This window comes from Schistocerca nitens, chromosome 4 (genome assembly GCF_023898315.1).
Source record: "Schistocerca nitens isolate TAMUIC-IGC-003100 chromosome 4, iqSchNite1.1, whole genome shotgun sequence".
Lineage (NCBI taxonomy): Eukaryota > Metazoa > Arthropoda > Insecta > Orthoptera > Acrididae > Schistocerca > Schistocerca nitens.
The window spans coordinates 375,886,009-375,903,710 of record NC_064617.1 but is presented as its reverse complement, the minus strand read 5'-3'; the positions used below and the strand labels follow the sequence as shown (position 1 = coordinate 375,903,710).

The 17,702-nt window shown below is 42.9% G+C and overlaps 1 long non-coding RNA gene across 1 annotated transcript in view; it reads right to left on the bottom strand.

Moving 5' to 3' along the window:
* Positions 1 to 17,702, bottom strand: part of LOC126252853 (uncharacterized) — a 44,506-nt gene that overhangs the window by 9,212 nt on the left and 17,592 nt on the right. Inside the window, exon 2 of the long non-coding RNA XR_007545862.1 lies at positions 1,947 to 2,017. This is a non-coding gene — a long non-coding RNA (uncharacterized LOC126252853). The remainder of the gene's footprint in view (positions 1 to 1,946; positions 2,018 to 17,702) is intronic.

Sequence of the window (17,702 nt, the reverse complement as noted above, 5' to 3'; positions counted from 1 at the left end):
AAGACGTACATCATTAAAGTCAGTTATTTTCTGGTGTAGCGAAAGAGTATTATGACATAATGCATTGTCCAATTTTTTACGCGTATTCGTATTACATCATCAATAACTATTATCTCTGTACAAGAATGAAAAACAGTAGAAATAATTATACCATTAATGAAGTAAGTGGTGACAATCCCTTGATTTTTAATAGTCAAAAATACTCATTTTGGCTGTACTAGTCGTAAAAACGTGTTCACTATGCTTTGCAAATAGCGATTTATTGTTGGAGTTCAACACATCTGTAGCGTCGTCAGTGGGTTAGCCTTTTTACTAAACATCTGAATTCCTTTGAATTTTTTGATTGGTTGCATTGAAGTTTGGGAAAATAATTTCAAACTCTTTTTTTTTAATTGTAACCGCTGTAGTACTTTTAGGTCAGGTAGTAATTTCAGTGGCTTCAAATACTTTTGTTTGTTTTGTCTATGCATCACGTGTCGGATGGCGGTTGAAATTTGTTACAGTTACTTATATCGTATATGTTTAGAGACATTTTACTGTTATTAACGTTCTTGAGGAAATCAAACGCTGGTCCGTTGATGTACTTGAGACACACAACGTTTCGCTCCCATCTTCCGTGTTTATTTTCTAGAGGCCTTAGATATACTTCCGATTTATAAAGTGGATCATTACTGTCTACAGTTAACATTCACTGGCTAGCCGGGGTGGCCGAGCGGTTATAGGCGCTACAGTTTGGAACCGCGCGACCGCTACGGTCGCAGGTTCGAATCCTGCCTCGGGCATGGTTGTGTGCGATGTCCTTAGGTTAGTTAGGTTTACGTAGTTCTAAGTTCTAGGGGACTGTGACCTTAGAAGTTAAGTCCCATAGTGCTCAGAGCCATTTGAACCATTTGAACATTCACTGCTACGGATCTTCAATGCTACGGCTAGAAATGTGACTGTGCTCTAAACGTGGTGACTGGCAGTAGGACGTCATGTGTGATTTGCGTGTCTCTCCTCATTAACTCTGTGGCGGTTTTCGAGGGATTATGAATGTCTGGGATGCGTGCAAATCTGCGGAGGATTCGAGACAGAGCGGCAAAAAATGCTTCTGCTGAGCAGGTCGTGACCGGTGTACAAGACCGCAGCCTCGGTGAGGGGAGATTCTAGGAAGCGAGGTCGGGCCCAAATCAACAGGCCGTGGCCGGAATTGTCGTCACACAACGATTGTTGATGGCTAAGGTCTGGACTCGGACTCCCGCGAGCGGTAGAGTCGGGGATAACTTTTCCACGTTTTTCTGTCTTCGTTGAAGACATCACAGGCCACCGAAAAAAACTCTAGCCTCGTTGCGGTCCTCCCTGAATTTCTCAAATCCGAACGCGAGGATATGGACACTGGCGAGAGAAAAGCTGTACGAGAAGCACTTGACGATAGATCGCGAAATTGTCCGCATAGAAATACTAACTGGGAGGACGTGGAGGCGTCGACATTGGACAGATACTTGCGGGTAAGATGTGAAAGTGTCCGGCTCTACTTGGCACAGCAGCACGTTAGTGTGTACCGTGTCTAGGAGTCCCGTTCAGGTGCTGACGATTCCGTCTTCACGAACTCGACTCTATGTCTGCACTGCGCAGCTCGGTACATCACAGTCTTACTTACGGTGAGCACCGGCAAATTAGTTACATTAATTTCACTTTCGTAAAATCCAGGACGATGGCCTGGTTCTTCTCGTTTGCACCCATAATGAATGTGTGGTCTCCTGGATCTTTTATCATCAGCTTCCAGTCACTGTTCCAACGTAGCATTAGTTGTCAGTGAACACCAGGAGAGAGTAAACTATGTATTAGGAGGGCAAGAAGTAATAACTGATAGTGGAGTGTCGTGTTACTGCACAGGGTTCACTAAGTTTATCGAAGTTATTTCTCGCGGAAAATCAAACTATAATGATAAAGAATTTTGTACTTACCAGTGCGAGAGCAGAAACGAGTCCAAAGCGCACCATGCTGCCTTCACCTGACCGGACGGCGCCAGACATCACTGTAGGGAGAGAAAACTTTAAAGCATAAACTGTTCTCATTTTACAACAATCACGAGCTTTTTAGTGGAAATGTTTGTGGAATAGAAATTCCAGGCATATTAAAACTATGTGCAGGACCAGTACTCAAAACTGCTGTCGCACCTTTCGCAAGCATGTATTCTACTAATTGAGCTACACGAGTATGACTCACGAGCATTGGTAATTACTTTACTTCCACCAGTACCTCATCACTTACGTTCCTTGGTTCGAATTCCAGACGCACACAGTTTTAATTAAACAGGAAGGTTCATATCAGCGCACACTCTGCTGCAGAGTGAAAATTCATTCTGTATTTTGCAGAACCTTTTACTGTTAGTGGTGAATTAGAAAGAGAAGCAAATTATCATTAAAGTCTGAAACCTCTAGCAGGCAGCCCAAATACGGTTTAGCAAGTAAAGGGTGGAATGGAACTCTCGACTTGGTATCCACATCGCACAATGCATACCACTGGTTTTTCCTCTGTCTCTTTCTTCTTTATCTTTCATCTTCAGACAGATCGGTTCTGTGCAGATGTAGCATGGCATCCTTTCAGTCTCTGTCGATGAAGACCTTGTTGAGTTCTTTTATATTTAATTTTTAAGTTTTTAGGTGAACTATAGTACCGAATAATAAAGCGTTGTCACAGATCGTACAGTGTTGCCAGACAGAGGATATGGCCGGACCTACAATTATGAGTGGTTTATTGAAGCCCTAAGTGAACGATTCGATTTACAAGGACATTGAATCTACACGCCATAACTGATTTCGTCCAGATTTTTGAAACAGGCAGGGATTGGGCAGAAATGAAAGTGACAGATATGGTAGCTCCAGATCGCTAAGCGGTCTGAAAGAAAAAAAAAACTATTTTTGGCGCAGGTGGATTGAGCCGCGAGCCATTTATGTTAGCTTGTTTTACGACTCCCGGGGGCCGAGGGATCCAGTTCTGAAGGAGAAACTTTTTTTATTTTTTTTATTTTCAACTTTACTTTCTCTGCAGATAAACCGAAGTAGTGCTCAGTGTATTGTATGTATCAATATTTTCACCACAGGCATGTAACAGGATTTTTGGATTGATGTATTAAAGCCATACGTTCAGGAAAGAAAATTATTTCGGTAACTAAGGCGTGTGGTGGACAAGAAAAACCATAATTAGGCGACATGATTTTTCAACATCAAAAAGGAATGCCATCCTGGAGTATTAAAGTGGTTCTTTCTAAATGCACTCCTACAGCGCAACCCTGCTGTTAAGCATCAATATGCTATGGTAACACGACAGGCAAAATTTTGCCCCTAAAGCGCGACATTCCTCACGCACATGAAAGCATCAACGGAACCAGCCATTAGATGTAAACAGTTCACCACAGTCGGTTACCAAATGTGCGAAATCAACACTTATGTGTGTCAGTGCAAGCGAGCTCAGCGGCAAAATGTAGAATGAGTGCAGACTGACCTGCCTCTGTTACTCTCTTAACCTTATGTAAGAAGTGCTAGGTAGGACGTAAAACTGCCTATCAATGATTTGATGACTCAGTTACGATACTGAAACAAAATGATTAAGCCAGTATTGCAAAACTGAAGACCTCTGAGCACTCCTAATGAGCGAGACAAACAACAAAGCCGCTCCTCAGCGACATGAATACTAGAGGCAGTCGATCAGTAGGATCGAAGTTGTTCATGTCGATCGCACTCGATTCTCTGATTGTTGTTTTGCAATATTTGCTGTGATATTCTCCCAGTAGCCTTCCAATACTGACGCTACCTGATGCGACCACTGATCTGTAGTCACGGATCATTATGAACCGGTATCCAGTACTGAAGCCGCAACTGATGGTGCCGGCCGCGGTGGTCTTGCGGTTCTAGGCGCTGCAGTCCGGAACCGCGGGACTGCTACGGTCGCAGGTTCGAATCCTGCCTCGGGCATGGATGTGTGTGATGTCCTTAGGTCAGTTAGGTTTAAGTAGTTCTAAGTTCTAGGGGACTGATGACCAAAGATGTTAAGTCCCATAGTGCTCAGAGCCATTTGAACCATTTGAACCAACTGATGGTAGTTCACGAGTCTACCAACACCATTACAGTTCAGGTAAGCAATGTCTCTTGAGACTTTAGCGTCGTTCCAGTCAGACGGCAAACCGAACCAGCAATCCGGGATCAGCATTCTGCACAACATCACGGCACCCGACGTAGCAGTCCATGTGGACAGTGACCTGAGAGGGACAGAGCAAACCGAGGACGGCATGCGAGCCGAACACACACACACGCCGCTATCACGGCCTCATTCGTAGCAGACCAGCCGAGGAGAAGCTTCTTCCTAACTGAAGGACGGGCAACCCCTCCACACTCGGGGTCACCGGCCACCACCCATGGCTGTTGCAGCGATGTTCATCAGCCCTGAGTCTACCTGCGGATTCAGCAGACTCCACTCCGCGTTAAGGTGCCATGGGCCGCTGAAGAAGAGACGGCGATAAGATGTATTTTGAGGAATAACAGAAGAAATATTTAATCTTGTTTTATTGAGTGTGACGACGCCTACAGGTTCCTCGGCTTCCATCCTAACGAAATTACAATAAAATCCAGACCATTAGCTGCTTACAGGTGTTGATAAATATCAACGAGGACAGTTGAAAATGTGTGCCCCGAGCGGGACTCGAACCCGGGATCTCCTGCTTACATGGCCGACGCTCTATCCGACTTTTTTAATTTTGTTCTACACTGTTCGTTGTATTTGTTCGTGGTGGACGTCCCAAGACAAGCGTTGATGTTCTTCCTTGAGCCGTTCACTTGCGGCTTTATTTATTTATTTATTTTATTACAGAGGGTAGCTAACCTTCTGGTCGAACACGCTGAGCTACCGTGCCGGCAAGCCACCGAGGGCACAGAGGATGTGTGACTGCAGGGACTTATCTATGGCACGTTACCCGTGAGACCTCGAAGTCCAACTTACTGTCCACACACTACATTTGTAGTGCCCCTGCCCACTATACTCATGAATCGCGGCAGTCAATCTACCGATTCCCGTAAGAGTTTGAGCAATGTGAGTGCAACCGCACTGAAGAAGATCATTGGCCGTTAAGGCTTGTCTGTATGAAGATGGAAAATGTTCTTTCGGACTGTGACGGACGTCCAAACAACAGGGAACTGACATACATCGAGATCAGAAAATAGTGCATTGATAGTGGCTAGGCACTAGCCGAAATCTGGATGCAATAAGAAAAAAATAGCGTTTGAGCACTATGGGACTTAACATCTATGGTCATCAGTCCCCTAGAACTTAGAACTACTTAAACCTAACTAACCTAAGGACAGCACACAACACCCAGCCATCACGAGGCAGAGAAAATCCCTGACCCCGCCGGGAATCGAACCCGGGAACCCGGGCGTGGGAAGCGAGAACGCTACCGCACGACCACGAGATGCTGGCGATGCAATAAGAAAAAAGGGCGACTGACTGCTGCGATCTATAATTTATAAATCATGTCACAGTCGCTGAGTGCATCCACTTTGCTAATGGAAGGTAACCTGATGATTTATAAGGTTTTTAAAAAAATACTGAGTAACTAATATAGGTGGAAAACATCATTTAAGGATACATGACGTTATATAAAAAAATATTTGATATTTAGAACAGACTTGTTCGTTTATTGGATTCGGAGATTTGTAAAAGATACGCTTAGAAATTTCAAAATCTTCCAACAAATTCGCGTTCTAGATTTAGTTTGCCACGTGAAGGATTTTAAGGTCTTTTAAATCTGAGGACCGATTGCCAGAAGATTTGAGGTGCTCGGTGGAAGGGGAAAGTTTATCACCTGACTTTTTTCTGTCAGTATATGCTCTTTAAACCTAACAGCGGAAGATCTCCCTGTTGAGCGACATACTCGGTGGAACATTCTGTACACCTACTTTTGTAGACATCTGACTTAATAAGTTCCTGATAGGGGGAGGGTGTAACGCATGGGAGAGACCTTCAAAAAAAACAAGATGAACATTAGTATGCCGAAATAGCTCAGCCATCTTGGATGAAGAAGACACAAAAAACGGGATAGCTACACGAGTGCTTTCGCACACCGCAGAAGTAAGCGAAGAATTAGTGAAGAAATCATCCTATACAAGAGATATATGGATGATATTTTGATTATTTTCGAAGACAATCACAAAGAGATTGAGTCACTGATTCAGGAGTTTAATCAGCTGCACCCTGAGTTAATCCTCACTTTTCAGTTCGACTTGCAGGTGTATAAACTGAACAAGAGGGTTTTCATAATTGTCCGGTTTCAGTTAGAATGAGCCAAACTGTTTGATTATTGATATATTATTGTTATTTATTAGGAGGACCTTTTGCGCTCACTTACATTATTGCTTAGAAGTTACCTATAAATTTCGATGATTCGTAACAGAAGGTGTATTACGGTTTTTCTCTTGTATGTTCCGTCTACCCCATATGTGTCGTTAGTATGGTTCGAGCAAGTGTGCCGGTGCAGCATGTTTTATTTAAAAGGCTCATTTGTGACCGAGAGAATTCGATGTACAAATTTTCTTCAGACGACGGCATCTGCTATGACCCTTGGAAAATCGAAGCCCGTGGCTATGGATCCTCACTGATATGGTAGCATGTTTTAACGTGCTGGTCAGTTGGATTGTGTCAGAGGAAGAGGTCCCTGATAGAACCTAGGTCGTTCGGTTTGACGGCAACATTTAGTCACAACTTGGTACACTACTGGCCATTAAAATTGCTACACCAAGAAGAAATGCGGATGTTAAACGGGTATTCATCGGACAAATACATTACACTAGAACTGACATGTGATTACATTTTCACGCAATTTAGGTGCATAGATCCTGAGAAATCAGAACCCAGAACAACCACCTCTGGCCGCAATAACGGCCTTGATACGCCTGGACACTGAGTCAAACAGAGCTTGGACGGCGTGTACAGGTACAGCTGCCCATGCAACTTCAACACGATACCAAAGTTCATCAAGAGTAGTGACTGGCGTATTGTGACGAGTCAGTTGCTCGGCCACCATTGACCAGACGTTTTCAATTGGTGAGAGATCTGGAGAATGTTCTGGCCAGGGCAGCAGTCGAACATTTTCTGTATCAAGAAAGGCCCGTACAGGAGCTGCAACAAGCGGTCGTGCATTATCCTGCTGAAATATAGGTTTTCTCAGGGATCGAATGAAGGGTAGAACCACGGGCCGTAACGCATCTGAAATGTAACGTCCACTGTTCAAAGGGCCGTCAATGCGAACAAGACGTGACCGAGACGTGTAACCAATGGCACCCCGAACCATCACGCCGGGTGATACGCTAGTATGGCGATGACGAATACATGCTTCCAATGTGCGTTCACCGCGATGTCGCCAAACACGGATGCGACCATCATGATGCTGTAAACAGAACCTGGATTCATCCGAAAAAAATAACGTTTTGCCATTCGTGCACCCAGGTTCGTCGTTGAGTACACCATTGCAGGCTCTCCCGTCTGTGATGCAGCGTCAAGGGTAACCGCAGCCATGCGGATAATATGCCTGTCATCTCGACTGCTAGTGATACGAGGCCGTTGGGATCCAGCACGACGTTCCGTATTACCCTCCTGAATCCACCGATTCCATATGCTGCTAACAGTCATTTTAATCTTATACAGATTCTTACAAAAGTGTTGGACGTCTTGTAAGTGCCATTTCTAACAACAGAGGGACAGAGAGAGGTGCGAGGGAGAGAGAGAGAGAGAGAGAGAGAGAGAGAGAGAGAGAGAGATGTATGAATGCTCTTAATTGATTTGAAACTACGTTATTAGAAAAGAAAATACTGTAAATCAAGGAGGGAAATGGACAAATTTACTTCGAACCTATGGTACCACAACATACGATAAAATGGAGTGCTGAATTAGAAAATCCGAAATCCCATATAGGAATGAGATGTGTACCCAGGAAACGATATATCAGTGTGTAAAGAAGCGGGATATTGAAATTTTCGGGAACGATTATGTGCTTTGAAGATACTGCGGTAATGAATAACGTAGTAGGCCGTTAATTTAAAGACGAATGGTCATCTCTATGAAGTGCAATCACAGAAGATGGACGGTCAGTTATAGGTACAGCCGGAAACAAAATTCACAACCTTCGGTATACTGAACTGCAGAGCTGCACTGTTGTTACATAATATAACAGGTAAGGAGATGTGGATCCACCAACACACGGCCAAGTAACATGCGTACCTAGTACCCGTTACGGAAATCAAGAATTCACATAAACTAAATAATATCAAGAGATTCATGAGTTCGTTTTCTACGTTTCTTGTTTGTAATTTTAACAGTGTAAGTTTTCATTCTTAGCAGTCTCAGAACAATATGCATACTTTTTCAGTTGCAGTTCTTAGAGGCCATAGAATATGTTTACAACTTAAATCCCCGAGTCTTAGAACTCTGAAAAATAAAATACCGCAAGTAAATAAATGTAGCAACTCACACTTGCAGTTTGAGAAGTTCAGCGTCTAACGTAGAGTGCAGTCAACACTTGATAAGAATGTGAGCAGGTGCATTGTGTTCCGACCAAGAGAACGGTGGCAGACCTATCCAGAGTCCGTCACCCGCATTCGAGCACTGTTGACGAAATAAGGCAGTCCAAGGCGACGAATTGAATTCCAGTTATTGGACCCAAGGCTGCACCTTGCACATTAACAAGACCTATGAGATCTTTCCTACTGCTTGTTGGGACTGCATCCGCCTATGCTATACAAAAATGATCAAATGTTTGTGCATTCCTTAGGGACCCAACTGCTGAGGTCATCGGTCCCTAGTCTTACACACTACTTAAACTAACTTATTCTACGGACAACACACACACACACACACACACACACACACACACACACACACACACACACACACACACACGCCCGAGGGAGGACTCGAACCTCCGGCGGGAGGGGCCGCGCAGTCCGTGACATGGCGCCTCAAACCGTGCGGCCACTCGACGCAGCCTATCCTATACAGAAGTGCGCTAGTCATTGATGGGTGACGAAGCTCCTCGTGTACCTGGACCACTGGACGATAGGGAAATCCGATGTAAAACTTGGCATGTTTATTGAGGGATTTGGAGGTAATGCGTCCGGCTCTATATCACTGTTCACGTCGCAACTATTGGCAGCTCTCGCTTGGATTTGCTGGTCATCCTTGACTGATCATGAGAGGAGTACGAGCCTCGCAGGTGGAATGAAAAGTTAGAGATTTTCAGCATTGTTCCTACACCGATCATGCTCCTCAAGAGTCCTTGGACGACTTAAGCCAGGGGTTCATCAGATTCCGTGGCGTTCATAGTCGCATATTCCCCATTAAACTTTGAGTCGAGCAGAAGAAGTAGACAGAGAGAGAGAGAGAGAGAGAGAGAGAGAGAGTAGGTACATTGAGAGCAGTATACATGTGGTGTGCTCGTCTTGGATTTGTAATTTGTTAAGAGATCAATTATGTATAGTTTCTAATTATTTGCTGACGAGTAAAAAGACAGAGAGGAACACTGCATTGCTTAGGTTTGTGAGACATTATGATAACGTACGAAAGTTAATCTCTTACATTAACGCAAATACTGAGCGTGTTATAGAAAAATAAAGCTGGATGAACCGGAAGTAAATAATGGCATGAGTCGTTTGTTTCAAGACAAAACTGTTGATTATTTAATGCCATAAAGAATACGATCATGATTGAAAGCCATTATAAATTCTGAATGCGACATAAATGTGGTGCAAATAAACGTCCAACATGTCAGTCCCTTACGTTAGTGCCCTACCAGTCTTAGGGGTCGCAGTGGCAGAATGTTTGAAGTAACACTTGGTGAATGATGTGCATACGTTTCTTAATTGTTCTGTGACACTAGAGGGACATTTCAGCTTTAAAATTGCTCATCTTGACAAAAATATTCGAGCAAAGAGAAGGGGGAGAATGAAAAAAAAACAATTAAAATTAACTGACTGAAATAGTATGCGATGTTATTTGAGTGATTAGAAAATCGAGTCAAATGTACAAATAACTTGACTGTATGAACTCATTCCTGTTGCACTCCCCACTGGCCTCGATACGTTATGAGGATCTTGATTGCTACGGAACTACCTCAAAAGTCTGCAGATAGATCATAGAGATTCGTGCTATGTGTGGGCAAACACGGTTCGGTTGAAAAGTGGTACCACAACATTGTCTCATGAGCGGTACCGTTGTGGCGTCAGAGCTAGCACTATCAGTGCCGGCCATGATCAGACACCATATCGGATGTCTCCCGTGGTACCAGGAGTAACACCGCTGCCCCTCTGCAAAACGGTGGAAGACTGGAACTTCTCGCCAGGTCGCCGGCCATGGTCATCCGATCTAGCGAAGAACCGTGGCTCATTGCTCAACGTAAGGCGGCAGTGTTCAGCAGCACTCCATGCTCCTCGCCATGCCACCGCCCCAGCATGCAGTCGTTGTGATGGCGCTACCGGCAGCATATGTATCGAAATTTCTAAAATCACTGGGGGAAGTGGTAACAAAACGACTACTCAAAATGGTGTATGGGCCAGGCGACAAACCAACTGACATCGGGAAAGAAACGACCCACATTATTCCGACTATATCAAAAGCTGACAAGTACGTGAACTATAGCACAATGACCTTAACAACTTATGCATTCCTGTTGCTGACAAGAATAATATATAGAAGAATGGTAAAGAAAGTAAAGATATGTTAGAAAACGATCAGTTTGGCTTTAGGGAAGGAAAAGACACTAGTGAGACAATTATCATGTTGCTGTTGATAATCGCAACAAGATAAAGAAAAATCAAGATAAGTTCATAGGTTTTGTCGACCCGGAAAAAGCTTTCGACAATGGTGCAAGATGTTCGAATTTCCAAGAAAAATATTGGTAAGCTGTAGGAAAAGAAGTGAAATACACAATATGTACAAGAATCAAGAGGGAACAATAAGACTGGAAGACCTGAACAAAGCCCTCAGATTAAAAAGAGAGTAAGACAGAGATGTAGGCTTTCGCCCCTATTGTTTAGTCAATATATCGAAGAACGAATGACGGAAATAAAAGAAAAGTTCCAGAGTGGGATTAAAATTCAAGGTGAAACGATATCAATGATACGGTTCGTTTACGACATTGCTATCCTCAGTGAAAGTGAAGAAGATTTACACGATCTGTTGAATGGACTAAACAGTCTAATAAGTATATATAGGGATTCAGAGTACGTCGAAGAAAGACGAAAGAAATTAGAAGTAACAGAAATGGGAACAACGAGAAACTTAAAATCAGAATTTGCTATCAGGAAGTAGGTGAAGGTAAGGAATTCTGCTAGCTGGACAGAAAAATAACCTATGACGGGCATAGCAAGTAGGACATAAAAATCAGACTAACACTGGCAAAAAGGGAATTCCTGACCAAGAGAAGTCTACTAGTATCAAAAACAGGTCTTAATATGGTACTTAATATGGTACTGGAACAGAGACTGTGGGAAAATCGAGATAGAAGAGAATCGAAGCATTTGAGATTTGCCAGCTACAGAAGAATGTTAAAAATTGGGTGGACTGAAAACGTAAGGAATGAAGAGGTTCTCCACAGAATTGAAGAGGAAAGTAATGTACGTGAAACACTGACAAAAAGAAGGCCAGGGTAGTATGACATCTGTTGAGACACAGGGGAATAATTCGCATGTTGCTACAGGGAGCCATAGAGGGCAAAATAGTAGAGAAAGACATTGATGACTGCAATAATAATAACAATAATAATAATAATAATAAATAAATAAATAAATAAAATTTAAAAAATGCATGGGAATGTAGTCCGGCTGTTGCTCACTGCGAGATGACACGCAGTGTAGCAGAGAATCCACCGCAGGCGCAGAAATTGAACTTGTTGGAATGTGCTCGGTCCCCAAAACAACGACCCTTACGTCTGGTGGTAAGACGTGGTTGACCGGAATCTCGATGACGAGTATCACTGTCTTCAGTTTCCCATACAGTCCAACATCGGGCCACTGTCACCTCTGCATGGCCCAAAAGTCTAGATATTGCACGAATGTAACAGCCGGTTAAATGGTAACCCAACCGTGTCTTACACGACTGCATCGTATCTCGATATCCATCACAGCTTTTACTCCACATATGAGACTATTCACGCCCCTTATGTACCCTAAGAGGCCTGTTAACGATAGTAAATACGAACAATACTAATCCACTCTGGTCACAGAGAACTGCAACTTTAATAATTTACACAGCCACCGACGGCCGGTGTGGCCGAGCGATTCTAGGCGCTTCAGCCTGGAACCGCGCGATCGCTACGGTCGCAGGTTCCAATCCTGCCTCGGGCATGGATGTGTGTGATGTCCTGAGGTTAGTTAGGTTTAAGTAGTTCTAATTTCTGGGGGCTGATGACATCAGATGTTGAGTCCCATAGTGCTTAGAGCCATTTGAACACAGCCACCTATGGTGTGTACGTGTACGAAATTACATTGACATCCTACTATGTCTTACGAGTGCTTCAATTACTTTGCCGGGTAGTGCACATGATACAGGAATTAGAACAGAGGCGGGCACTGCATTAATAGGTAAATATATGCTTGAGGAAAATGTTCTTGATCACGTAGTATGCCGAGTCATGAGGGTAACGTCACAGACCTCCAAGTAACACACTAGAACTGTTCCATTCCGATAAGGCAGAAATAAGTAGAAAAAGGTACCAGACAAAGTAAAATAGTAACAGCACTAGTTACTATGGGCTAGGTTTGTCGTCATTGAAAGTCAGGCGGTGGAGATTCATGTTGCTGTTGTTGTTGTTCTGGTCTTCAGTCCTGAGACTGGTTTGATGCAGCTCTCCATGCTACCCTATCCTGTGCAAGCTTCTTCATCTCCCAGTACCTACTGCAACCTACATCCTTCTGAATCTGCTTAGTCTATTCATATCTTGGTCTCCCTCTACGATTTTTACCCTCCACACTGCCCTCCAGTACTAAATTGGTGATCCCTTTAAGCCTCAGAACATGTCCTACCAAACGATCCCTTCTTCTAGTCAAGTTGTGCCACAAACGCCTCTTCTCCCCAATCCTATTCAATATCCCCTCATTAGTTATGTGATCTACCCATCTAATCTTCAGCATTCTTCTGTAGCACCACATTTCGAAAGCTTTTATTCTCTTCTTGTCCAAACTATTTATCGTCCATGTTTCACTTCCATGCATGGCTACACTCCATACAGATACTTTCAGAAAAGACTTCCTGACACTTAAATCTATACTCGATGTTAACAATTTTCTCTTCTTCAGAAACTCTTTCCTTGCCATAAGCAGTCTACAGTTTATATCCTCTCTACTTCGACTATCATCAGTTATTTTGCTCCCCAAACAGCAAAACTCCTTTACTACTTTAAGTGTCTCATTTCCTAATCTAATTCCCTCAGCATCACCCGACTTAATTCGACTACATTCCATTATCCTTGTTATGCGTTTGTTGATGTTCATCCAATATCCTTCTTTCAAGACACTGTCCATTCCGTTCAACTGGTCTTCCAGATCCTTTGCTGTTTCTGACAGAATTACAATGTCATCGGCATACCTCAAAGTTTTTATTTCTTCTCCATGGATTTTAGTACCTACTCCGAATTTTTCTTTTGTTTCCTTTACTGCTTGCTCAATATACAGATTGAATAACATTCATAAAATCAATAATACCAGCAATATAATGGATTATGATGTGTTTATAGGAGCTATGGATAGCATTATTCATGTACCAGGGTGGTAAATTATTTCTTATATGATTCGTATGTATCAGGATAATGACGATTTTGATTCACAGGAGTCTAAACTGAACAAAACGTAATAATGATATTTGAGTGACTGTGCCAGATATAGATAAGACGCATTTTAAGCTCTATTACTAATAATATTATAATAAGGCACAAAGAAATTATTATTGATTGAAATCAACGGGGCAAGTTTAAAATTTATGCTAGATCGAGATTTGAAGCTGGGTCGCCTGCTTATCAGGCAGATACTCTGACCAGTGAGCCATACGGACATTATGGTCATTTCTGCTCCACGGACCACTCTATTGCGCCTCCCGTCGGAATTATATTCTCTACTGCTGATGTTGTGTCCCTTGCCATTATCCTCATTACTTGCGGCATTTTTCCGATTCCAGTAAGAGTTCAAGTTTGTTATGAATCTGCACTGACGATATCACTGGTCGTCTCACCATAATCATATGTCCGAAAGAACAGACGTCATGATCATTAATAAAACCGACAAACTGCAGGGACGGATTCCTGACTGGAAACGGAGGAGAAAAGATCCTTTGAACATGTCCTGCAATGCATCGCTTGCAACGTTAGATGCAACGAATGTCAGTTCGTCTGACGACGTTTCATGTGTTTCTTGTGTCTCGCAGGGTGTGTCATTGACGCAGTGTATTGTACGCAGCAGAATGATCAGGAGCAAGCTGGTGGTGTCTGTGTACGGCTAAGCAGATGGAAACGGCCGTGAGGCAGCGCGGTTATACCAGAGCAAGTACTCTCTCAGACATTAACCCCACCACACAACATTTCAACCCCTTTTTGGACGTTTGTGTGGTAATGGGTCTTTTAAAATAGACGAACTGTAGGGAAGCAGCATACTCACGCCTTTTAAAATTCACATCAGTCTTTCCATTGTGTGCCAGCCTAGTCCGCTGTAACTAGCTCTGACGTCATAAATATTGCGCAATACTTTAAAAATGAAGTAAATAACCTGAAACGTTTCTAGCATGTCAGGAGTAATACAAAATCAATATGTGTTGGATATCAGTTCAATAACTTGTACCATTTTCGAAATTTGGATGTTTTTCCATAAAAATCATTGGCGCAACAGAAAATAGCTAGAAACTTAAAAAATTATATTTAGATTCCTTTTGCATAATAATTTAGTAGAAACAGTATTCTGGATCTCACAAATTAAAATTTTAGTTGAAATTCGTGATTTTCTGGTTTTTGCCTTAGAAATTAAGGAAGCAAGATAGATTAAGTAGGCGAATAAATAAAGCTAGGATGTTTAAATTTAAGTAGATAGGAGATCCGCTATAACCCAAAAAATATGAGAAGTTTCAACAGAATAACTATAAAACTATAGCTATAGCGTATCTCCAAAGAGCAAGTTCAGAGCTCGTCTACTGTGTGTAGTGTAATTAAATTAATTCTCTCGCTCAAAATATTTGACTTAGCCACTTCAGACTTTTATTATGATTACTTACCTGTGTGCTGATTGCACATTTAAATTGAGAGCTTCATCGGCCATCAGCAAAGGAAGCAATGATTTATTGGATAACTTAAAGTGGTGCATTACTAGCCTAGTGGCTAGTCGGGAGAGCAGATTTGATCAGGCGTTCCCTTAGCCGTCCGCACCGCGGCTTTATATGTAAGAACGCTGCGCGAGAGGAGGAAAAGGCCCCAGTTCTCTCCTGACGCTGATCAGCGCACCTCCTGTGCCGGGAGTCGCGTCGCGTCGGTATCGTTGATATAAACAGCCCCAGATGCCGTAATAAGTTACTCGGGATACGTGTAACCATGAAATCGTTTTCGAGTGAAGTGTTAATTCTGGGATGACTTTAATGATCTATCTTCAGTTTGCGTATGTCGTATTTTCACGTTCCGCCGCAGGACAGACATTCTACCATTATTTAGCATGGCGTTTGATGAACATTATCATCAAATTATGGCAAGCATTCACTTAAACATTTAATCTGAACAGTTATAGTTGCATCAGCCCATTAGACTCTGAACTGCTCTGGTAGTTGGAGTGTGTGGATTCTTTTTGGTCTGTGACTTTCAGAATATAGTGAATATTTTAGAGAGAATGGTTTTTGATTATGAATCCCAGACAATCTCCTAATTCCTCAGAGCTATAAGCTGTAGCTATAAATGTATTTCTCAGATGAAGTGGGCACTAGGAATTCTAATTACAGGCTTCACGTTTTGCTAATCACTTTCAGGTTGCCAATGTTGTAGTTAGAGAGCCAGTGTTGAGAATGGCAAAGAGCATAAATAATACAAAACATTAACAATTATTCCACCCGCCGCCCCACACAACGTGCAGGGAGGCTGCGTACTGAGCGTACACGAGATTTAGAGGACCAGATCCTCCAGGATGTTGAGACGAACCGCAGTTCAGATTCCAGGTAAGTGGCCCGCCAACATGGCGTAAGTCAAAGTACGATTCTGCGTTTCCTACATGACAACCACTACTATCTCATGGAGGCCACTTTGAATATTTATTGTGACGAAAATGCGATGCAGCTCTGTGCCATATTCTGGGATGATTTGTTGTCGTTGCACACACACCGTACACTTCCAGCCACAAGTTCATAGGAACTATTTTCCACCATTTCCAGTCAGCAATCCATCCGTGCAGTTTATCGATTTAATTAATGCTCACCCTCTAAATAAATATTATAATACTTTGCAGCCCCACACTGAAATCAAAAGGTTTGCAATTGGACACAGTAGACAGGCAGGTAGTGTTCAGCTGATGTGTTTGCTATTTCTGACAGCTGAGTGACCCCCTCGAGCTCCAAACCTCTAAGACACTTGAGAAAGAGCTTAACGGCATTAACAATTCGAACAAAAAGGATTGTTGTTAAACTGCAGCCTTCTTGGTGGCTCGGGGACATACAAAAATACCTGAAGCAGTTCTCAGCGGTTTGCACAAGAAAATCCAGCATGTAAGCACCTAGGGTATCAGCAGTGATCAGTATCATGTGCCACAACGGAGTACGATACGGAAACTACGTCAGAGTTCCCACGTCATGCACTAGCAGCCACATAGAGACTATTCAAGCAAGTTTAGTACACTATTTGCAGACAGACAGGGGTGGTTACCTAGCATCATATTTACTTGGATGACTGTGACAACTGAGAACACCACTGACAAAGACGATACGGCGGGAAATTTAACGCTCTGGAGTAGAGAGTGGAGGAATGTGAACAAACTGCCTTGCAGCGGAAACGTTGGGATAGATCAGATCATTCAGAGATCAATCTGGGTCTCTTGATGAGTCAATGATTTGGTGAATCCAGTCAGCTACCACTCCAACTTTGATTGACAAGGGGCGGCCGCCAATTGTGAAATTCAGATTCGATTCATACTGCACATAATAAAAGCTCATGGCCAAAGGTGTAATGTGGCAAAACACCAAGATGCACTTCTCAGCCGTTGTCGAGAAAATCGAGTTAAAAGAAACCGTTGCGGTGAAATACTCTCTACGATTAATGATTTTCTACAGCGACGTGGCGCAGCGGTAAGCGCTCGGGTTCGTAATCCGAAGGTCGCCGGATCGAATGTCGCGCCCTGCAATTTTTTTTTATTATTAGTTTTTTGTTATTCAAATATATATATATATATAAAGTATTAATGAATTGCTTATGCATGTTGGTGAAGGCGGATCGCTCTCCAATTGTACCGCCTCCATTTTTCCGTTTGTTTAACAGGGTGTACCAAAGCTCTCCCGTCCGCACTGATTTTCGACGATGTTGTAAGTTGCGCTAGGGACCGCATCTACCTTCTTTCGAAGTTAGCAGACAACTACGCTGTTATGCGGCGGCTCGTTTCGGCCAATTCAACATCTGTCCTTCAAGTGTAACGAGCGAGTAACGGAGTTTATATTTCATACCTCAAATAAAT